The 20,333-nt window shown below is 35.6% G+C and overlaps 1 protein-coding gene across 2 annotated transcripts in view; it reads left to right on the top strand.

Moving 5' to 3' along the window:
- The window catches only part of LOC117336770 (putative ammonium transporter 1), a 55,311-nt gene that overhangs the window by 11,471 nt on the left and 23,507 nt on the right, over nucleotides 1-20,333 (top strand). The window lies entirely within an intron of this gene.

Below are 20,333 nucleotides of genomic sequence, written 5' to 3'. Positions count from 1 at the left end.
TAAGTAGAGTACATGTAGAGATGTCCGAATGGCCGGGATAATTGTACGGAGTGGAATGATTTATATACACATGTATGCCTTTATAAAGGGATGTCGATATGGTCTTACTCCGGTTGCCAAACCCCGATTTCTCTCTTAATCTTGCATTTTCGTCCACATAATATTTTTCAGTGATTTTCGCATGTTGGAGGGGTGCTGATCCCAGAACTGCTTGGTGCCACTCTGGCACCTTTGAGCATTTTGAAATATTAAAGATGGCCGCCAAGATGGCTGAAAAATCTAAAAATGGCAATAAGTTACTCATTTATTACTCTAGAGTTACATTGTTTGTGTCTATACTGGGGTTTTTAGGGTCATAGATACCACCAAAATCATGTAAAATACAATGCAGTAATCAATTCTTTTATTCAATCTAAAATAGCGTCTAAAATGGCAGCCGAAACCTCAAAATTGCAATAAGTCGTGAATTGTTTCCTTAAAATGGTTATTGGTGTTTATGTTTTGATATGGAGATTGCTTCATAGTAACACAATCACAATCAAAATATTGTTCAGTATGAATGGAAATTATGTTATGATTAAATGTTATGCCAGGTATGGATTATATTATATGCGACCCATAGAAGCCCTTCCATATGCAGTTCTCTAAAGCATTCTTGGAGGTCAGCATGTGAAGCGTCATCAACCTGGATTGTGGAATGCAATGTGGTTAGACATGTTTATCATAACAACATTTATGCGGTATGGCCATGGTCCTGGATGACTTGTGGGAATGATTGTTAACCAATCTTCTCTTAAACGATGGGCACTGAGCCTTCATGTCTGCAGTCGCCTCACCAAAGACATAGCAGACATGCGCGAGGAAGACACAAAACCACAAGTTATTTCACACAGGGAGGATATGCCAGCTCGTATACGTACCTTGGGTTCGACAGACATTACGAGTATAGCATCAAGAGTGGTAATTGAAATTTGTGTGCACGGGAAAGGGCAGCAAGATGTCACATGTTTGCGCTCATTACTCCTTTACCTTTTCAACAAGTTATCTGAACAGTCACAGAAAACAGAGTGCAGGTCACAGACCTTATTTGTCTGCAGATGTTAGAACGGGTGCGTAATCTTCAGCCTACAGACATTGCGTTCAATCCCAGACTAGTGGTAACTGGACTTGACCTAGACTGGCCCCCTGTCTCTAGAATATTAAAATTATAAATAAAATTGTGCTTTATGATTTTGATCCCTAGGATATGTCTGATCCTAAGTTTCAAACTAGGGGCAGATAATCTGGTATTAGAATTTACCTTGGCAATTCTTAACAAAACAACTTAGGGTCTGGTGGCCAGTCTAGTATATAGGCGGTGGTTGGTGTAATAGGTACGCCTATACCCCCGCAAAAATGTATAACGCTTAAAAACAAATCATTTGACTGATAAACATGATTATGGTTTTGACAACCATTGTCATTACGAGCTCTGAGTTCGTGTATTGTAATTTTGGTACTTTGATTTTCGTGGTGGTCATTAAAATTTTTGGATTTGATTAATCACTCTAGGAAAACAATGACTTATTGCAATTTTTAGGTTTCGGCGGCCATTTTGGAGGCTTTTTTAGATTCAGTTAAAGAATTGATTACTGCATTGCATTTTACATGATTTTAATGGTATCTATGACTAAAAAACCCCAGTATAGACACAAACAATGTAAATCTAGAGTAATAAATGAGTAACATATTGCCATTTTTAGATATTTCAGCCATCTTGGCGGCCATCTTGAATATTTCAAAATGCTCAAGGGTGCCAAAGTGGCACCAAGCAGTTTTGGAATCAGCACTCATCCAACATACACAAAACACTAAAAAACATTATGTGGACGCTACTGCAAGGTTTAGTGGGCTGCTGCTGGACTACTGGGGTATTGCAGCACTTATAAATAAATCTATCTACGGGAATATTTGTTTTAATTAAAAACTATCCATTTAAATTTTATCAAAATTGATAGCAGTTTCACGTATAACCCGAAGGCAGATGTAACATTACGACTACCCTCAGGTCATACGTTATTCACATTTTACTTGCAGGCATGTGATCGACATTCTACAGTAAGGTGTTTTATAATTTAGTAAGCCGATTTTATGATGTACCGCCAATATTAAAGTAAGTCTGAGTATACGTTATTATAATCATGTCAACATATTACATCCCTTCAATTAACTACCAGTAAGTTTTGTCCTTGGGTTAATACATCGGACACGAGAGTGTATGGACACTGAATAAGTTTTTTCCTTGTATTTGTACGTAAATGATAAAATAAACTATTAGCCATGACAACGTATTTACAAATATCGAGCTACCGCAATATCACTAGCTGTCGTGATATCATAAAACTACTGCACTATTACCAGTTATCTAAACATCTTATATCTACATAATACCAGTTATCTAAATATCTTATATCTACATAATACCAGTTATCTAAACATCTTATATCTACATAATACCAGTTATCGTAATATCTTATATCTACATAATACCAGTTATCTAAATATCTTATATCTACATAATACCAGTTATCTAAATATCTTATATCTACATAATACCAGTTATCTAAATATCTTATATCTACATAATACCAGTTATCTAAACATCTTATATCTACATAATACCAGTTATCATAATATCTTATATCTACATAATACCAGTTATCTAAATATCTTATATCTACATAATACCAGTTACCGTAATATCTTATATCTACATAATACCAGTTATCTAAATATCTTATATCTACATAATACCAGTTATCGTAATATCTTATATCTACATAATACCAGTTATCATAATATCTTATATCTACATAATACCAGTTATCTAAATATCTTATATCTACATAATACCAGTTATCTAAATATCTTATATCTACATAATACCAGTTATCTAAATATCTTATATCTACATAATACCAGTTACCGTAATATCTTATATCTACATAATACCAGTTATCTAAATATCTTATATCTACATAATACCAGTTATCTAAATATCTTATATCTACATAATACCAGTTATCTAAATATCATATATCTACATAATACCAGTTATCTAAATATCATATATCTACATAATACCAGTTATCTAAATATCATATATCTACATAATACCAGTTATCTAAATATCTTATATCTACATAATACCAGTTATCTAAATATCTTATATCTACATAATACCAGTTATCGTAATATCATATATCTACATAATACCAGTTATCTAAATATCTTATATCTACATAATACAAGTTATCTAAATATCTTATATCTACATAATACCAGTTATCTAAATATCATATATCTACATAATACCAGTTATCTAAATATCATATATCTACATAATACCAGTTATCTAAATATCATATATCTACATAATACCAGTTATCTAAATATCTTATATCTACATAATACCAGTTATCTAAATATCTTATATCTACATAATACCAGTTATCGTAATATCATATATCTACATAATACCAGTTATCTAAATATCTTATATCTACATAATACAAGTTATCTAAATATCTTATATCTACATAATACAAGTTATCTAAATATCTTATATCTACATAATACCAGTTATCTATATCTACATAATACCAGTTATCTAAATATCTTATATCTACATAATACCAGTTATCTAAATATCTTATATCTACATAATACCAGTTATCTAAATATCTTATATCTACATAATACCAGTTATCTAAATATCTTATATCTACATAATACCAGTTATCTAAATATCTTATATCTACATAATACCAGTTATCGTAATATCAAATATCTACATAATACCAGTTATCTAAATATCTTATATCTACATAATACCAGTTATCTAAATATCTTATAACTACATAATACCAGTTATCTAAATATCTTATATCTACATAATACCAGTTATCTAAATATCATATATCTACATAATACCAATTATCTAAATATCATATATCTACATAATACCAGTTATCTAAATATCATATATCTACATAATACCAGTTATCTAAATATCTTATATCTACATAATACCAGTTATCTAAATATCTTATATCTACATAATACCAGTTATCTAAATATCTTATATCAACATAATACCAGTTATCTAAATATCATATATCTACATAATACCAGTTATCTAAATATCTTATATCTACATAATACCAGTTATCTAAATATCTTATATCTACATAATACCAGTTATCATAATATCTTATATCTACATAATACCAGTTATCTAAATATATTATATCTACATAATACCAGTTATCTAAATATCTTATATCAACATAATACCAATTATCTAAATATCTTATATCAACATAATACCAGTTATCTAAATATCTTATATCTACATAATACCAGTTATCGTAATATCTTATATCTACATAATACCAGTTATCGTAATATGTTACATAATACCAGTTATCTAAATATCTTATATCTACATAATACCAGTTATCTAAATATCGTATATCTACATAATACCAGTTATCGTAATATCATATATCTGTATAATACCAGTTATCCTAATAGCTTATATCTACATAATACCAGTTATCGTAATATCTTATATCTACATAATACCAATTATCTAAATATCTTATATCTACATAATACCAGTTATCCTAATATATTATATCTACATAATACCAGTTATCTAAATATCTTATATCGACATAATACCAGTTATCTAAATATCTTATATCTACATAATACCAGTTATCCTAATATATTATATCTACATAATACCAGTTATCGTAATATCTTATATCTACATAATACCAGTTATCTAAATATCATATATCTACATAATACCAGTTATCGTAATATCTTATATCTATATAATACCAGTTATCTAAATATCGTATATCTACATAATACCAGTTATCTAAATATCTTATATCTACATAATACCAGTTATCTAAATATCTTATATCTATATAATACCAGTTATCGTAATATCTTATATCTACATAATACCAGTTACCGTAATATCTTTTATCTACATAATACCAGTTATCTAAATATCTTATATGTACATAATACCAGTTATCGTAATATATTATATCTACATAATACCAGTTATCTAAATATCTTATATCAACATAATACCAGTTATCTAAATATCTTATATCAACATAATACCAGTTATCATAATATCTTATATCTACATACCAGTTATCGTAATATATTATATCTACATAATACCAGTTTTCTAAATATCTTATATCAACATAATACCAATTATCTAAATATCATATATCTACATAATACCAATTATCTAAATATCATATATCTACATAATACCAGTTATCTAAATATCATATATCTACATAATACCAGTTATCGTAATATCTTATATCTACATAATACCAGTTATCGTAATATCTTATATCTACATAATACCAGTTATCTAAATATCTTATATCTATATAATACCAGTTATTGTTATATCTTATATCTACATAATACAAGTTATCGTAATATCTTATATCTACATAATACCAGTTATCTAAATATCTTATATCTACATAATACCAGTTATCGTAATATCATATATCTATATAATACCAGTTATCGTAATATCTTATATCTATATAATACCAGTTATCGTCATATCTTATATCTATATAATACCAGTTATCTAAATATCTTATATCTACATAATACCAATTATCTAAATATCATATATCTGCATAATACCAGTTACCGTAATATCATATATCTACATAATACCAATTATCTAAATATCAAATATCTACATAATACCAGTTATCCGAATATCTTATATCTACATAATACCAGTTATCGTAATATGTTACATAATACCAGTTATCGTAATATCTTATAACTAAATAATACCATTTATCGTAATAACATAAATCTTTGTAATATCCAGCATCTATAGCCCTGGTTGCAGGGTAATATGAAGGTTTATTCCCCTCGGGTATCATATTTCCCTTTGGAAAGCCCCCGACAATCCCTCGGGAAACATACCTTCATCTGACCCTGCAACCAGGAAAAGAAATTGTTTATTATACATAATAATAAATTTCAATTATGGTACTCATATATCGAATCAAGATATATAAAATCATTTTTATTACAAAGCCCTGTGTAATAGTTTCTCGTTTCATGAATCAGTCTTCATCAGATATGAATATCTTGATATTTTATGGAGAAATCCTACCCTTAAAAATGATACATTGTCTTCTCTGATATCTGTGTACTTCAGTATAAATAGCTGTACTTGAATAATATCTGAAAAAAAAAGATCTTCAATTTGAATTAAATAAAAGATACAGTATGTGAATAGGTAAATAAATTGGTCACGTGTTTAATGCTGGACTACTGCATTGACAAATATGCATGGCTAAGCCCTTTATTGATGTGGTATAGATTATTATTTTAGGAACTCGTCGATCATGGGTGTTGCTGGTGATTGAAAACAGGATATAACAAAATGTCTTCTAGCTGTCGTTTAAAATGAATATATTTACAGTACATCCGGGAGATGCAAAGTCATAATGAGATATGTATCACATTTATATATTTTCGTGGAAATCGTGTTGTAGGAGATAAAGTGAAGGGAAAACCTGAATTTAAATCATAATTAACTTACATGTGCGAAGTGATAGGAATCTACCAAATTAGCATACATGTACATACCTTACACGTATACACCAGGTCACATTAACTCCGAGCTGTACATACCTTACACGTATACACCAGGTCACATTAACTCAGAGCTGTACATACCTTACACGTATACACCAGGTCACATTAACTCAGAGCTGTACATACCTTACACGTATACACCAGGTCACATTAACTCAGAGCTGTACATACCTTACACGTATACACCAGGTCACATTAACTCAGAGCTGTGCATACCTTACACGTATACACCAGGTCACATTAACTCAGAGCTGTACATACCTTACACGTATACACCAGGTCACATTAACTCAGACCTTACACGTAAACACCAGGTCACATTAACTCAGAGCTGTACATACCTTACACGTATACACCAGGTCACATTAACTCAGAGCTGTACATACCTTACACGTATACACCAGGTCACATTAACTCAGACCTTACACGTATACACCAGGTCACATTAACTCCGAGCTGTACATACCTTACACGTATACACCAGGTCACATTAACTCAGAGCTGTACATACCTTACACGTATACACCAGGTCACATTAACTCCGAGCTGTACATACCTTACACGTACACACCAGGTCACATTAACTCAGACCTTACACGTATACACCAGGTCACATTAACTCAGAGCTGTACATACCTTACACGTATACACCAGGTCACATTAACTCAGAGCTGTACATACCTTACACGTATACACCAGGTCACATTAACTCAGAGCTGTACATGCCTTACACGTATACACCAGGTCACATTAACTCAGAGCTGTACACACCTTACACGTATACACCAGGTCACATTAACTCAGAGCTGTACATACCTTACACGTATACACCAGGTCACATTAACTCAGAGCTGTACATACCTTACACGTATACACCAGGTCACATTAACTCAGAGCTGTACATACCTTACACGTATACACCAGGTCACATTAACTCCGAGCTGTACATACCTTACACGTATACACCAGGTCACATTAACTCAGAGCTGTACATACCTTACACGTATACACCAGGTCACATTAACTCAGAGCTGTACATACCTTACACGTATACACCAGGTCACATTAACTCAGAGCTGTACATACCTTACACGTATACACCAGGTCACATTAACTCAGAGCTGTACATACCTTACAAGTATACACCAGGTCACATTAACTCAGAGCTGTACATACCTTACACGTATACACCAGGTCACATTAACTCAGAGCTGTACATACCTCACACGTATACACCAGGTCACATTAACTCAGAGCTGTACATACCTTACACGTATACACCAGGTCACATTAACTCAGAGCTGTACATACTTTATACCTATACACAAGGTCACATTAACTCAGAGCTGTACATACCTTATACCTATACACCAGGTCACATTAACTCAGAGCTGTACATACCTTACACGTATACACCAGGTCACATTAACTCAGACCTGTACATACCTTACAAGTATACACCAGGTCACATTAACTCAGAGCTGTACATACCTTACACGTATACACCAGGTCACATTAACTCAGAGCTGTACATACCTTACACGTATACACCAGGTCACATTAACTCAGAGCTGTACATACCTTACACGTATACACCAGGTCACATTAACTCAGAGCTGTACATACCTTACACGTATACACCAGGTCACATTAACTCAGAGCTGTACATACCTTACACGTATACACCAGGTCACATTAACTCAGAGCTGTACATACCTTATACGTATACACCAGGTCACATTAACTCAGAGCTGTACATACCTTACACGTATACACCAGGTCACATTAACTCCGAGCTGTACATACCTTACACGTATACACCAGGTCACATTAACTCAGAGCTGTGCATACCTTACACGTATACACCAGGTCACATTAACTCAGAGCTGTACATACCTTACACGTATACACCAGGTCACATTAACTCAGAGCTGTACATACCTTACAAGTATACACCAGGTCACATTAACTCAGAGCTGTACATACCTTACACGTATACACCAGGTCACATTAACTCAGAGCTGTACATACCTTACACGTATACACCAGGTCACATTAACTCAGAGCTGTACATACCTTACACGTATACACCAGGTCACATTAACTCAGAGCTCTACATACCTTACACGTAAACACCAGGTCACATTAACTCAGAGCTGTACATACCTTACACGTATACACCAGGTCACATTAACTCCGAGCTGTACATACCTTACACGTATACACCAGGTCACATTAACTCAGAGCTCTACATACCTTACACGTATACACCAGGTCACATTAACTCAGAGCTGTACATACCTTACACGTATACACCAGGTCACATTAACTCAGAGCTGTACATACCTTACACGTATACACCAGGTCACATTAACTCAGAGCTGTACATACCTTACACGTATACACCAGGTCACATTAACTCAGAGCTGTAATACCTTACACGTATACACCAGGTCACATTAACTCAGAGCTGTACATACCTTACACGTATACACCAGGTCACATTAACTCAGAGCTGTACATACCTTACACGTATACACCAGGTCACATTAACTCAGAGCTCTACATACCTTACACGTAAACACCAGGTCACATTAACTCAGAGCTGTACATACCTTACACGTATACACCAGGTCACATTAACTCCGAGCTGTACATACCTTACACGTATACACCAGGTCACATTAACTCAGAGCTCTACATACCTTACACGTACACACCAGGTCACATTAACTCAGACCTTACACGTAAACACCAGGTCACATTAACTCAGAGCTGTACATACCTTACACGTATACACCAGGTCACATTAACTCCGAGCTGTACATACCTTACACGTATACACCAGGTCACATTAACTCAGAGCTGTACATACCTTACACGTATACACCAGGTCACATTAACTCAGAGCTGTACATACCTTACACGTACACACCAGGTCACATTAACTCAGAGCTGTACATGCCTTACAAGTATACACCAGGTCACATTAACTCAGAGCTGTACATACCTTACACGTATACACCAGGTCACATTAACTCAGAGCTGTACATACCTTACACGTATACACCAGGTCACATTAACTCAGAGCTGTACATGCCTTACACGTATACACCAGGTCACATTAACTCCGAGCTGTACATACCTTACACGTATACACCAGGTCACATTAACTCAGAGCTGTACATACCTTACACGTATACACCAGGTCACATTAACTCAGAGCTGTACATACCTTACACGTATACACCAGGTCACATTAACTCAGAGCTGTACATACCTTACACGTATACACCAGGTCACATTAACTCAGAGCTGTACATACCTTACAAGTATACACCAGGTCACATTAACTCAGAGCTGTACATACCTTACACGTATACACCAGGTCACATTAACTCAGAGCTGTACATACCTCACACGTATACACCAGGTCACATTAACTCAGAGCTGTACATACCTTACACGTATACACCAGGTCACATTAACTCAGAGCTGTACATACTTTATACCTATACACAAGGTCACATTAACTCAGAGCTGTACATACCTTATACCTATACACCAGGTCACATTAACTCAGAGCTGTACATACCTTACACGTATACACCAGGTCACATTAACTCAGACCTGTACATACCTTACAAGTATACACCAGGTCACATTAACTCAGAGCTGTACATACCTTACACGTATACACCAGGTCACATTAACTCAGAGCTGTACATACCTTACACGTATACACCAGGTCACATTAACTCAGAGCTGTACATACCTTACACGTATACACCAGGTCACATTAACTCAGAGCTGTACATACCTTACACGTATACACCAGGTCACATTAACTCAGAGCTGTACATACCTTACACGTATACACCAGGTCACATTAACTCAGAGCTGTACATACCTTATACGTATACACCAGGTCACATTAACTCAGAGCTGTACATACCTTACACGTATACACCAGGTCACATTAACTCCGAGCTGTACATACCTTACACGTATACACCAGGTCACATTAACTCAGAGCTGTGCATACCTTACACGTATACACCAGGTCACATTAACTCAGAGCTGTACATACCTTACACGTATACACCAGGTCACATTAACTCAGAGCTGTACATACCTTACAAGTATACACCAGGTCACATTAACTCAGAGCTGTACATACCTTACACGTATACACCAGGTCACATTAACTCAGAGCTGTACATACCTTACACGTATACACCAGGTCACATTAACTCAGAGCTGTACATACCTTACACGTATACACCAGGTCACATTAACTCAGAGCTCTACATACCTTACACGTAAACACCAGGTCACATTAACTCAGAGCTGTACATACCTTACACGTATACACCAGGTCACATTAACTCCGAGCTGTACATACCTTACACGTATACACCAGGTCACATTAACTCAGAGCTCTACATACCTTACACGTATACACCAGGTCACATTAACTCAGAGCTGTACATACCTTACACGTATACACCAGGTCACATTAACTCAGAGCTGTACATACCTTACACGTATACACCAGGTCACATTAACTCAGAGCTGTACATACCTTACACGTATACACCAGGTCACATTAACTCAGAGCTGTAATACCTTACACGTATACACCAGGTCACATTAACTCAGAGCTGTACATACCTTACACGTATACACCAGGTCACATTAACTCAGAGCTGTACATACCTTACACGTATACACCAGGTCACATTAACTCAGAGCTCTACATACCTTACACGTAAACACCAGGTCACATTAACTCAGAGCTGTACATACCTTACACGTATACACCAGGTCACATTAACTCCGAGCTGTACATACCTTACACGTATACACCAGGTCACATTAACTCAGAGCTCTACATACCTTACACGTACACACCAGGTCACATTAACTCAGACCTTACACGTAAACACCAGGTCACATTAACTCAGAGCTGTACATACCTTACACGTATACACCAGGTCACATTAACTCCGAGCTGTACATACCTTACACGTATACACCAGGTCACATTAACTCAGAGCTGTACATACCTTACACGTATACACCAGGTCACATTAACTCAGAGCTGTACATACCTTACACGTACACACCAGGTCACATTAACTCAGAGCTGTACATGCCTTACAAGTATACACCAGGTCACATTAACTCAGAGCTGTACATACCTTACACGTATACACCAGGTCACATTAACTCAGAGCTGTACATACCTTACACGTATACACCAGGTCACATTAACTCAGAGCTGTACATGCCTTACACGTATACACCAGGTCACATTAACTCAGAGCTGTACATACCTTACACGCATACACCAGGTCACATTAACTCAGAGCTGTACATACCTTACACGTACACACCAGGTCACATTAACTCAGAGCTGTACATGCCTTACACGTATACACCAGGTCACATTAACTCAGAGCTGTACATACCTTATACCTATACACCAGGTCACATTAACTCAGAGCTGTACATACCTTACACGTATACACCAGGTCACATTAACTCAGAGCTGTACATACCTTATACGTATACACCAGGTCACATTAACTCAGAGCTGTACATACCTTACACGTACACACCAGGTCACATTAACTCAGAGCTGTACATACCTTACACGTATACACCAGGTCACATTAACTCAGAGCTGTACATACCTTACACGTATACACCAGGTCACATTAACTCAGAGCTGTACATACCTTACACGTATACACCAGGTCACATTAACTCAGAGCTGTACATACCTTACACGTATACACCAGGTCACATTAACTCAGAGCTGTACATACCTTACACGTACACACCAGGTCACATTAACTCAGAGCTGTACATACCTTACACGTATACACCAGGTCACATTAACTCCGAGCTGTACAAACCTTACACGTATACACCAGGTCACATTAACTCCGAGCTGTACATACCTTACACGTATACACCAGGTCACATTAACTCAGAGCTGTACATACCTTACACGTATACACCAGGTCACATTAACTCAGAGCTGTACATACCTTACACGTATACACCAGGTCACATTAACTCAGAGCTGTACATACCTTACACGTATACACCAGGTCACATTAACTCAGAGCTGTACATACCTTACACGTATACACCAGGTCACATTAACTCAGAGCTGTACATACCTTACACGTATACACCAGGTCACATTAACTCAGAGCTGTACATACCTTACACGTATACACCAGGTCACATTAACTCAGACCTTACACGTATACACCAGGTCACATTAACTCAGACCTTACACGTATACACCAGGTCACATTAACTCAGAGCTGTACATACCTTACACGTATACACCAGGTCACATTAACTCAGAGCTGTACATACCTTACACGTATACACCAGGTCACATTAACTCAGACCTGTACATACCTTACACGTATACACCGGGTCACATTAACTCAGAGCTGTGCATACCTTACACGTATACACCAGGTCACATTAACTCAGAGCTGTACATACCTTACACGTATACACCAGGTCACATTAACTCAGAGCTGTACATACCTTACACGTATACACCAGGTCACATTAACTCAGAGCTGTACATACCTTACACGTATACACCAGGTCACATTAACTCAGAGCTGTACATGCCTTACACGTATACACCAGGTCACATTAACTCAGAGCTGTACATGCCTTACACGTATACACCAGGTCACATTAACTCAGAGCTGTACATACCTTACACGTATACACCAGGTCACATTAACTCAGAGCTGTACATACCTTACACGTATACACCAGGTCACATTAACTCAGAGCTGTACATACCTTACACGTATACACCGGGTCACATTAACTCAGAGCTGTACATGCCTTACACGTATACACCAGGTCACATTAACTCAGAGCTGTACATACCTTACACGTATACACCAGGTCACATTAACTCAGAGCTGTACATACCTTACACGTATACACCAGGTCACATTAACTCAGAGCTGTACATGCCTTACACGTATACACCAGGTCACATTAACTCAGAGCTGTACATACCTTACACGTATACACCAGGTCACATTAACTCAGAGCTGTACATGCCTTACACGTATACACCAGGTCACATTAACTCAGAGCTGTACATACCTTACACGTATACACCAGGTCACATTAACTCAGAGCTGTACATACCTTACACGTATACACCAGGTCACATTAACTCAGAGCTGTACATACCTTACACGTATACACCAGGTCACATTAACTCAGAGCTGTACATACCTTACACGTATACACCAGGTCACATTAACTCAGAGCTGTACATACCTTACACGTATACACCAGGTCACATTAACTCAGAGCTGTACATACCTTACACGTATACACCAGGTCACATTAACTCAGAGATGTATAGTTTTGTTATCATACTTACCTTACACAGCGATATAGACATCCATGCTTGCATGGAATAGATTTTTGCAAGAAGATAAATGCACAATTAAATCCTAGTTATACACTGTATTACATTTTAAGCTCACCAGTTACGAGTAACCGTGAGCTAATGCTGTACCCCCGCGTCGGCGTCGCGTCCGCGTCCCACCCCACTTTAAAGTTTTTGGGATCAGTTTTTGGAAAGCTTCCAAGTCCAAAAGTATACATCTCACACCCTTCTAATATGGTATATACATTCATTAGAGGTCTAGGACTGATGTTGTGTCAAAATCATGCAGACAAAAATTGATTTTTTTCGCATTTTACCACTTTGTGGACTTAACGTTTTTAGCACCAAAATCCACTTTAAATTTTTGGGATCAGTTTTTGGATAGCTTTAAGTCCAAAAGTATACACCTCTTGCCCTTCTAATTTGGTTTATACATTCATTAGAGATCCAGGAGTGATGTTAAGGCAAAATCATACAGACAAAAATTGATTTTTTTTTTTTTTTTTCCTGCATTTTACCATTTAGTGGACTTTTTGGCACAAAAAACCCTCTTTAAAGATTTTGGGGGTAAGTTTTGGAAAGCTTGTAAGTCCACACCCTTCTTATTTGGTTTATACATCCATTTGAGGTCTAGGAGCGATATTATGTGATTGCTGCCGCCGGTGAGCTTTCGCAATCCCTGATTGCACTTATTAATAAAATTTTCCAAATAGGATATTCCATAATATTATTGTACGAACATGTTTTCCGGTTTAGACACACACAAATAAAATCATAAAATCAAATGGTAAAGATGCAACCAAGTTACAAGTTGATGATACATATCTCACATAGACATGACACATCGACATATTAGCTTGTTCTCAATGTATTACCTTATTTAGGAACTTTTATGTCCAACTTTCCAAATAAAACAATGGAAGTAACTAATTGCAAACGTTAAGAAAGCTTTTCCTCTCAAATGACTTTAACTGAGGATTAGAAACCATTCCCAACAACCAGGTACGCTTACCGACTGTAAGATGTCACTCAGTGCAGCTTACCGACTGTAAGATGTCACTCAGTGCAAATCAGCTACTGTTTAAAGATGAGTGTTGAGTTTGACCAAATTTTCAGGATATACTCCTCTGTTTGCTATGCCTGGCATTTTGAAACATTTGTCAGCTTCTATACGGAGTTGTCCAGCTGTTGATAGGACGTTAAACAATACTGTACCAATTCTATACAGAGTTGTCCAGCTGTTGATAGGACGTTAAACAATACTGTACCAATTCTATACAGAGTTGTCCAGCTGTTGATAGGACGTTAAACAATACTGTACCAATTCTATACAGAGTTGTCCAGCTGTTGGTAGGACGTTAAACAATACTGTACCAATTCTATACAGAGTTGTCTAGCTGTTGATAGGACGTTAAACAATACTGTACCAATTCTATACAGAGTTGTCCAGCTGTTGATAGGACGTTAAACAATACTGTACCAATTCTATACAGAGTTGTCCAGCTGTTGATAGGACGTTAAACAATACTGTACCAATTATATACAGAGTTGTCCAGCTGTTGATAGGACGTTAACCAATACTGTACCAATTCTATACAGAGTTGTCCAGCTGTTGATAGGACATTAATCTTGCTGCCATATCAACTATAACAACTTTAAAACCACTGTTCATTGCTTAAGGGGCATCTAAACAGCAAATCCAGCCAAAACAGTTGATATTTTACAAGGCTATACATCCCTACTAGGGTGCAATTTAATAAAAGTAACTTGATACAATTTTGATATGTATTATGTCAAACTGTGGGCCTTGCTGTTGACATTTAATTTGTTCAATAGTTCGTAAATTTCAACAAAACATGAGAAAAATGCATGTTTCAGGGGGACATAATTAACTCATTTGTATCGCATTTATTGTGCAAAACAGTCATGTCGTTTTGCTCACAAGGGTCTAAAGCACAAAATAGGAGCATTAGTTTGACTAGATTGGACTTTAATATATGTATTAACACTGATTTTATTTAGATCTTGAAATGCAAATGGCGGTTGTGAATAATATCACACAATTATGGCATATAAGAAGGTATTTCAAACGTCAAAAGTGTTCATATTATATACTATAGAGAACTCTAGACATGGCAGGAAGACTGTTTTTAGGAAAAAATGTTCATCAGTTGAGTTTGGGGTAAAAGATATATATTTCTGAAAAAGGCCCAAAACTCACCAGTTTCACAATTTGTCTTAAAAGGGTCATTCTTACTATAATCAGATGTCTTAAAAGTATGATATAGGAGCTTTTTAATGGCTGAAATGCCTCCCTTCATGCCATATTTGTGTTATAACATCCACAGCCGCCATTTGCATTTCAAGGTCAAAACAAAATATGTGTTTATACCTATATAAAGTCAAATCCGGTCAAACAAATGCTCCTACCCTGTGCTATAGACACTTGTGAGCATGACAGCTGGGCTATTTTTCAGGGTTGGTTATTTTTGTGACTTAGAATTATTCAATCCTACAACTTACCACAAAGTAACTCTATAGAAGAAATTGTTAGCATCTACATCAAATTATTTGTGATGTTAAGATACTACATGTCAAAACAAACATTTTGGTATATTACATGACTATTTTTGTGCAAATTTTAAGATATTTATTCGTGTTTGAAATTCAACATTATTCTGCTATATAGATGACCCTTAAATACAGGTAAGTTTGTTCTCCTGACTTGTCGAAACCACGACTATTCAAAACTTACAGTACGACTTTCCCACTTATAATAGGTCCTCGCTTTATTCGCTTTGGAAACATATTCAGTTCATTTCTGATTGATGAAACGCGATGGAAATGTCATACTTATTTCTGAAGAAGAGACATAAACAAAGTCTGGATCGTAAGAATGTTTGTGGTATATCAATGTTACCTTGGAACCAGAAATTAACTGTTTCGTTGTGTTTTCAGAGAACATTGGAAAAGGTAGGGAAGGTTTGATTGGAATCAGAACATATTAAGACTTTATATGTTTTCAGAGGGCCGGCGGAGGGGGTATAGGGATAGGTTGATTGGTACCTAGCAGAAAAGTTTCGGACTTAAGTGTTGTTGAGGATCGTGACAGAGGATGGATGTTGGCTTTGGGAGGGGGTCAATGATAGGTTGATTCACGTGCACGCCACTTTGTTTACGCGATGGCCAAAGGTAGCTTTCTGTACAGAAACAACGTGATTAAAGATTGATTTGACGCTACCTGATTGTGGTATACATGTTGTGGCGAGTCTTAAGACATCGAGGGCATTTGATACAGTCATAAGTATAGGTCATCGATCGTCAGTTTGGTGTTGTGGCTGGCGAAGATAACTTTATATTATTGATCTAGCTTAATCTGCAATACTTACCATCGTGTTTTGTAGGGTGTATTGTAAGGCTGTTTCATAAGATAATTATTTGGAACCTTGGAGATTAGAGAAGCTCAAGACATTAAAACGTGATAATGCACGAGGCAAGAACTTAATCATTAGTTATTTAATTAGTTTAGCGATCATCAATCATCGGATATATAATTAATCCAGAAAAAGGGAAAATATTCTAAAATATAAAACATTACGACATGGAATCCGGATTTTGGAAATAACAAACACTGATAATTACACGTGATGATAGAAGACACATATCAGTGTTTACAACACCGCCATTCTATTTATAGAATAAATAGTGATACAGACTGTATTGATTTTTTACATGTCATTTGGATGCAGATTATTCTTCGGGCTCTTTCTGTATTTATATGTATTTTTTCTTTATTCTAACATATGTTAAGGTCCATTTTTATTTTCTGACATACTTTCTGTATTTCCACACCTCCGTAACGTTTGTTTGTTTTGCTGTGTGTATCGCAGCGTGAACAAACAGGGTCATTTTGAGGCAGGATCTCCTTGTAGTAGTTTGTGACTAAAACACTGAACGACATAGGGGAGGCCCGTCGCATGCGATCCACAACAATAAAAAAAAACTGTCATGCCCAATGATACAAAAACGACAGTACAGACCGGCTTGACGTGGAGCGTTAAAGTAAACTCTGATAAAGCTAGACATCAATAGGATAATATACCTGTTAATTACAGAACGCTCCAGCTGTCATATACGTTCAATGCTAATTAATACTAGTGATTTTCAAGATAGTAAAATAACTTTTTTTTCAAAATGATTTCTTAAAATGGTTTGGTGCAGTGGAAGCTGCGTTTAGGCAGATAAGAAGAAAATAATTCAATAACTTTAGAAAATATACAATTTATTTTGTTATTGAGATCAAATAGGTTTATAATTGACTTAAGTAGAAAATAATTATACCACCCCTTTCAACACTACCGAACCAGCGGGGTTTGCAATATCAACAAAATGTCATAATATCTGTATGGCAACATGATATGACACTCTGTCATGGGAAAACATGTTCATTGTATTAGACGAAGAAGGTCAAAACGAATAAGTTGTCTTTCCCAATTTAAGCGACTTGAGGGCACCCTTTTTGCCGGCGTCAGTAAATCATCATTTGCGCCACCAACATGCATCGCCATGTAAGGTATAAACATGCCAGTGTTACCACACACAGTCAGAGAGGCTTCTGTAACTGTAAAAGGAAGAAGAAACGCAATTTGAAATTCCTGGATTATTACAGGAAATAAAAAGATGTTATAGAATGTAATGATGGTGTAATTAAAAGATAGGAGACCTCTCTGTCATCTGTGAATATTCCATCCATGTACGTTTAGTACTCTCGTCAAATTTCAGGTTTTGACAATTGTTGACATTTACATATAAAGAATATCATAAATCGAGGACTAATTTTTGCCCATCTAGTTTTAAAGGGAATAATTTGTTATTTTTGATTCGGAGTTTCTCTTACGCTTACACTGTAGAGTAATTCAATAATGACATTAAAGGTGAAGGAAAAGATAGGGAAGAGAGGGGGGTATGAAGGTAAGAGGAGGTCAGACTTTCGGTTTATATATTAAAAAGGTAGATTTTGTTTTTTTTCAACAATTTCGATCAGGCAAGTTCAACAAGTTTTAACCATTTTTTCCATTCATTATCAAATATTTCTTTTTGAAAATAGAGCATATATATATATCAGTCACAACCTTTGTCTGCTTAAATATATCTTAATATATACTTTAATGGAAACACTAGTTGGTGTCTATACCTTTTACCTACATCATCAATGATTTGCACACACAATACATTAATTAACCATCCAAGTAATTCAGGATTATTTTTTCCAATTTTAAGTTCATATTAGAACATGTTTTTTTTTAATAACGAAATAATATTTATCATATCAAAAATTCAATAAGTAATCAGAATTTATTTTTTAATTGTTTTGGTATAGCATACAGTTTAGATATTCTGAATATATTTCCAAACACCCAGCTGTAATTGAGTGATACAGGTTCAATATTTTTTTCTAGAACAATGACACAATGATATATACTCTAATTAATTATGTCCTCGTTACGCCCTCGGTTGTGTTTTACTGAAATTTTTTTCTCCCTACACAGTTTGTTATTGTGGTTATGAAACAAAGATGTATCGCTAGTCACGGTCTGGTGACTATTTCCGCCACGACTCCTATACTTGAGGATATCTGGATCAAAGTCGACCTAACTATTTTCTGTGTATCGTTGTAAAGATACCTATTGTGTAACTACATCAATATGTGGCAGTATGTAACGTACACAAAGTCTCAGTTGAACTCAATAATTGTGAATTTGATTAAGGACCTAGTTAATTTGACGGTGAAGACCTTATATGACAGAGAACATTGTATTAGGAGGGGGACATTGATGGTATATCGTATAGAAACACAGTTCAATACGTTCGTAGGTGATCAAGATTCGCGTCCATATGTACTCGTCTTTTTTCGTTCATTATTATCTGCTTCCTATATCAGTATTCATTATTAATTCAGTAGAAGTGGTATATACTAATGTATAATTTAAACTTGCAGAAAATAGTACAAAAACCCACAGAGGTGAATAGCAGTGGTCAGTCTGAGTAAGAGTTTAGTATAAGGTACATTATATGTCGAAAATGAATGTAAATTTACACGTTACAGTTGTTTCGTAGGACTCGTGTCAGTGTTGCGGCAGGAAATCCAACAGGA

Source organism: Pecten maximus, chromosome 10, assembly GCF_902652985.1.
Source record: "Pecten maximus chromosome 10, xPecMax1.1, whole genome shotgun sequence".
Lineage (NCBI taxonomy): Eukaryota > Metazoa > Mollusca > Bivalvia > Pectinida > Pectinidae > Pecten > Pecten maximus.
Note: the sequence above shows the minus strand (reverse complement) of the source record. Positions and strands in the feature narration are given on the sequence as shown.